Raw genomic sequence first — 5,655 nt, 5'->3', positions numbered from 1 at the left:
CATCATAACCAAGTGAAATTTATCCCAGGGGTACAATGTTGGTTTAACATCATAAAATAATACAGTATATCACATCAATAATAGAATAAAAACATCACATGATTTTCTTCAAAGATGCAGAAAAAAACATTTGGCAAACTCAACATCTTTTTGCTGTAAAACATTCATCAAACTAGGACTAGAGCTGAATATCTTCAAAATAATTAATGGTGTCTATGAAAAACCCACTTCTAACAACTTAATAGTAAAAGAGTAAAGGCTTTTCCATTAAGATCAGGAAAAAGACAAGGATGTCTGCTCTTGCCACTTTTATTCAGTATTATTCTGGAGGCACAATAAATTTGGAAGCACAAGCTGGAATCAAGATTGCTGGCGGAAATATCAATAACCAGATATGCAGATGACACTGCCCTTACGGCAGAAAGTGAAGAACTAAAGAACCTCTTGATAAAAGGGAAGAGGAGAGTGAAAAATTTGGCTTAAAACAAAACATTCAGAAAACTAAGATCATGGCATCCAATCCCATCACTTTATGACAAATAAGTGGGGAAACAATGGAAACGGTGAGAGACTATTTTCTTGGGCTCCAAAATCACTGCAGGTGGTGACTGCATCCATAAAATTAAAAGATGCTTGTTTCTTGGAAGAAAAGATATGATGAAACTAGATAGCATATTAAAAAGCAGAGATATTATTTAGCCAACAAAGATCTATCAGGTCAAAGCTATGGTTTTTTCCAGTAGTCATGTATGGATAAGAGTTGGACTGTAAAGAAAGCTGAGCGCCGAAGAATTGATGCTTTTGAACTGTGGTGTTGGAGAAGACTCTTGAGAGTCCCTTGGACTGCAAGGAGATCCAACCAGTCCATCCTAAAGGAAATCAGTCCTGAATATTCATTGGAAGGGCTGATGCTGAAGCTGAAACTCCAATAATTTGGTCACCTGATTCGAAGAACTGACTCATTGGAAAAGACCCTGACACTGGGAAAGATTGAAGGTGGGAGAAGGGGATGACAGAAGATTAGATGGTTGGATGGCATCACTGACTTGATGGACACGAGTTTGAGTAAGCTCTGGGAGTTGGTGTTGGACAAGGAAGCCTGGCATATTGCAGTCCATGGTGTCACAAGGAGTCAAACACAGCTGAGTGACTGAAATGAACTGACAATAAATTTGTGCCAAAGAATTAAGTTGGAACCTTATCTCATATCACATATAAAAATTAACTCAAAATTAACCAAAGACCTAACTGTAAAAACAAAAACTATAGCACTCTTAAAGGAAAACATAGGAGTAAGTCTTTCTGACCTTTGTTTTGGCAAAAGATTCTTATATGACACCAAAAACTCAAGCAATCAAAGAAAACAATAGATAAACTGGGCTTTATAAGTTAACAGCTTTCATGCTTCAAATGACACATGCCTAATGACACACACATGTCTACTCTTAGCATGTATGTTTTCCCAAGTTTACTTTTAGGCTTTTCAAGAATGGTACACAGCCCTTGTGAATATATATTATATATACATATTATATATAATGTGTGTGTATATATATATATATATATATATACATATATACATATATATATATATATATATCTGAAAGTACCTCTGGAACTAGATTCATGAAAATGATGTATTTTTGAGTCAGAGTTTGTATATTTTTGTTGAATGTAATACTGTCAAATTTCTCTCTAATTGACTGTACTTCTTTCATTTCCAACTAGTTTTTTTTTAAGTGTGCATGCTGATCCTACTCTTGTCAACACAAAATATTACAAATATAATTTTTTGTCAAACTCATTTTAATTCACATTCTGATTACGGTGAGGCTGGGTGTCATTTTATGTTTAATTCATTTCAACTGTTTCTATTATGTTTCATATCTTTCAAAATGTTTAATAAGTTTGAATTTCTAACCAATAATGTAGAATGTAATATATATGTATATGTGCATATATGTGCGTTTCTTATAGGAGAAATTCAGGAAGGAAATATACCAAACTGTTAAACATAATTACATCTGAAGAAGGTAGTAGGATTCAGGCACAGTAAAGTGTTAAAGGGGTACATGTCTGTGTTTTTAGAAGTTTTAAGTAAGATTTTTAAAATAAATATTGATAACAAAATATTAAAAGAATAAATTTCAGCAAAAAGTTTCTAGAATTAAAATTTTATTTATTTTTTATGTTTTATTTATTTTTTTACTTTACAATACTGTATTGGTTTTGCCATACATTGACATGAATTCACCATGGGTATACATGTGTTCCCCAACATGAACCTTCCTCCCACCTCCCTCCCCATCCCATCCCTCTGGATCGTCCCAGGGCACCAGCCTCGAGCACCCTGTATCATGCATCGAACCTGGACTGGCAATTCGTTTCACATGTGATAATTTGCATGTTTCAATGTCATTCTCCCATATCATCCTGCCCCCGCCCTCTCCCACAGAGTCCAAAAGACTGTTCTATACATCTGTGTCTCTTTTGCTGTCTTGCATACAGGGTTATCCTTACCATCTTTCTAAATTCCGTATATATGTGTTAGTATACTGTATTGCAGAGAAGGCAATGGCAACCTACTCCAGAACTTTTGCCTGGAAAATCCCATGGACAGAGGAGCCTGGAGGGCTGCAGTCCATGGGGTCGCTGAGGGTCAGACACAACTGAGCGACTTCACTTTCACTTTTCACTCTCATGCATTGGAGAAGGAAATGGCAACCTACTCCAGTGTTCTTGCCTGGAGAATCCCAGGGATGGGGGAGCCTGGTGGACTGCTATCTCTGGGGTCACACAGAGTTGGACATGACAGAAGTGACTTAGCAGCAGTAGCAGCAGCATACTGTATTGGTGTTTTTCTTTCTGGGTTACATCACTCTGTATAACAGGCTCCAGTTTCATCCACCTCATTAGAACTGATTCGAATGTATTCTTTTTAATGGCTGAGTAATATTCCACTGTGTATATGTACCACAGCTTTCTTATCCATTCATCTGCTGATGGACATCTAGGTTGCTTACATGTCCTGGCTATTATAAACAGTGCTGCGATGAACATTGGGGTACACGTCTCTTTCAATTCTGGTTTCCTCAGTGTGTATGCCCAGCAGTGGGATTGCTGGGTCATATGCCAGTTCTATTTCCAGTTTTTAAAGGAATCTCCACACTGTTCTCCATAGTGGCTGTACTAATTTGCATTCCCACCAACAGTGTAAGAGGGTTCCCTTTTCTCCACACTCTCTCCAGCATTTATTGCTTGTAGACTTTTGGATAGCAGCCATTCTGACTGGTGTGAAATGGTACCTCATTGTGGTTTTGATTTGCATTTCTCTGATAATGAGTGATGCTGAGCATCTTTTCATGTGTTTGTTAGCCATCCATATGTCTTCTTTGGAGAAATGTCTTTGGCCCACTTTTTGATTGGGTCATTTATTTTCCTAGAATTGAGTTGCATAAGTTGCTTGTATATTTTTGAGATTAATTATTTGTCAGTTGCTTCACTTACTATTATTTTCTTCCATTCTGAAGACTGTCTTTTCACCTTGCTTATAGTTTCCTTTGTTGTGCAGAAGCTTTTAATTTTAATTAGGTCCCATTTGTTCATTTTTGCTTTTATTTCCAATGTTCTGGAAGGTGGGTCATAGAGGATCCTGCTGTGGTTTTTGTCAAAAACTGTTTTGCCTATGTTCTCCTCTAGGAGTTTTATAGTTTCTGGTCTTATGTTTAGATCTTTAATCCATTCTGAGTTATAAAATTTTAAAACATTGTTACAAATTATTATGCGATTTGCATTTAAAAGACTCTCACATAAAGAGACTTAAATCTTAAGTTCTGAGAAATTTTATTATTTTACTCATTTTATTATCCACTTCTTCTACCCTCTACTATTGCTTTTACTTCGTTCTCTCTTACTGGTTCTCCTATTACACTATTACATGGCTATTAGAACTTATAGAACTATTTTCTTGTATCTCAACTTTTCCTTCTTGGTGACTTTATAACTGGTTGGAAAGACTACTTTGACTCAATGTTCCAGCCCGCTAACCTGTTTTTTAGCATTTCCATTCTACTAGTCACCCTATCTGTCAAGATGAAATGTCTTTTAGTAAATATGGTTTTAACGTCAAAAAGAGACCTAGTTACATATTTTTTTCCGAGCAATCTGTTCCTTTCTTACTTGTTAGTTTCTTCTCTGATGATATTAATTATACTTATTTCAAAGTTTGCCTTCTGTTTACCTTAGGGATTAGTTCTGTTTATTGTTTTCGTTTTCCTCAAATATTTGGTGATCCTCGATCATCTGTTCACATTTATAAATAAAAGTAGAGGTCTATCAGCCTGTCTGGTTAGAATATATTTTCTCAAGTTGAATGATAATTCTTCTGCTATTGACAATCAGTGCAGTTTTTATTACAGGTTCCCAGACTTTGGTGTTCTTCCAGAATGCTAGAAACTCCATCTTAGCAGATTTTCCATGAGTTATGCAAATGACTCATTTTCAGGCTGTGTTAGTTCTCAATCCTAGTAGTGTTGTATGTAGTTCCATTAGGGGCACGTTTTTGGTCTGTGGATGTTTCTGACAATCAGCTTCATCTGCTATTTGATTTCAGGGATGGATGCTTCAAAATTGCTATCTGTTGATTGAAGAAGATATTCTTTCTAGATTTATTGTGAATGTACACACACATACATACATACTTCTTAGGAATGACATAAATATGACAAAATATTCACCCAATTCCATAGAGATGAAGGCTATATATATGAAATTAAACAAGTGTTCAGATCTCATCTGGACTCAATCCTTTAAATATTCATCATTTCATTTAGAAAAAAATGGTGACTTGAAAGTGATCCTTGTTTCCTATATTGAATTCTATGGTTTTGTTTTGAGCAGAAATTTAAGAAATTTTCCTGATTTCTTTGATTTCTATTTTCCTAAAAGGACAGTTATATAGAAAAGATTTTTAGTCATGGACTGTGGAAATGATAAGATGTTGTTATTTCTCTCTGAATACAGTATCAAATGATGGCTTTAGATATAGTTTCATATTTTAAAACTATTTCAAATCATTTATGTAAAATGTGTTCTACCTTTAGATCTGACAGTATGTAGTACATCATCATTTTAAGAGCTAAACTTAAAGTATAATTACAGGGGCTTTATAGGATGTTTCTCTCTTCATCCTCTTCTCTCCAGGACTGCCTTAGTAACAGAGTTTGTGCACATTTCAGCTATAATCAGAAGTGTCTGAACAAACAACTAATGAAATGTTTCCAATTTACCCATCAGAGAACTTTGAAAACCAAGAACTTAAAAACTTCCAAAGTCTCAGGGATTTTTAATTCTTAAAATTAATATTTCCCCCGGTGTACTGAAAGACATACATCTGCTAGACCGCATATTTTAATGAGCTAATGTCTACCATATGCCAATTGCAATCTGCACTCGCCCTGCTCTGATAACTGTAATATTAATGTCTTAAGCAGGCATTACCTTCAGCAGTCACAATCATAAACACGCGGATTGCTATTCAGCTCCCATTTGTCGCTTTGTCACTAAGAATGGAAAGTGACTTCCCTCTCCCCTCAGTTCTGGCAACTGGTAAATCTTATTTAAATGGCCAGAACATTTTTACTGTCCTACAGTTGC

Source organism: Ovis canadensis, chromosome 2 (assembly GCF_042477335.2).
Source record: "Ovis canadensis isolate MfBH-ARS-UI-01 breed Bighorn chromosome 2, ARS-UI_OviCan_v2, whole genome shotgun sequence".
Classification (NCBI taxonomy): domain Eukaryota; kingdom Metazoa; phylum Chordata; class Mammalia; order Artiodactyla; family Bovidae; genus Ovis; species Ovis canadensis.
This window is presented reverse-complemented; position numbering follows the sequence as displayed.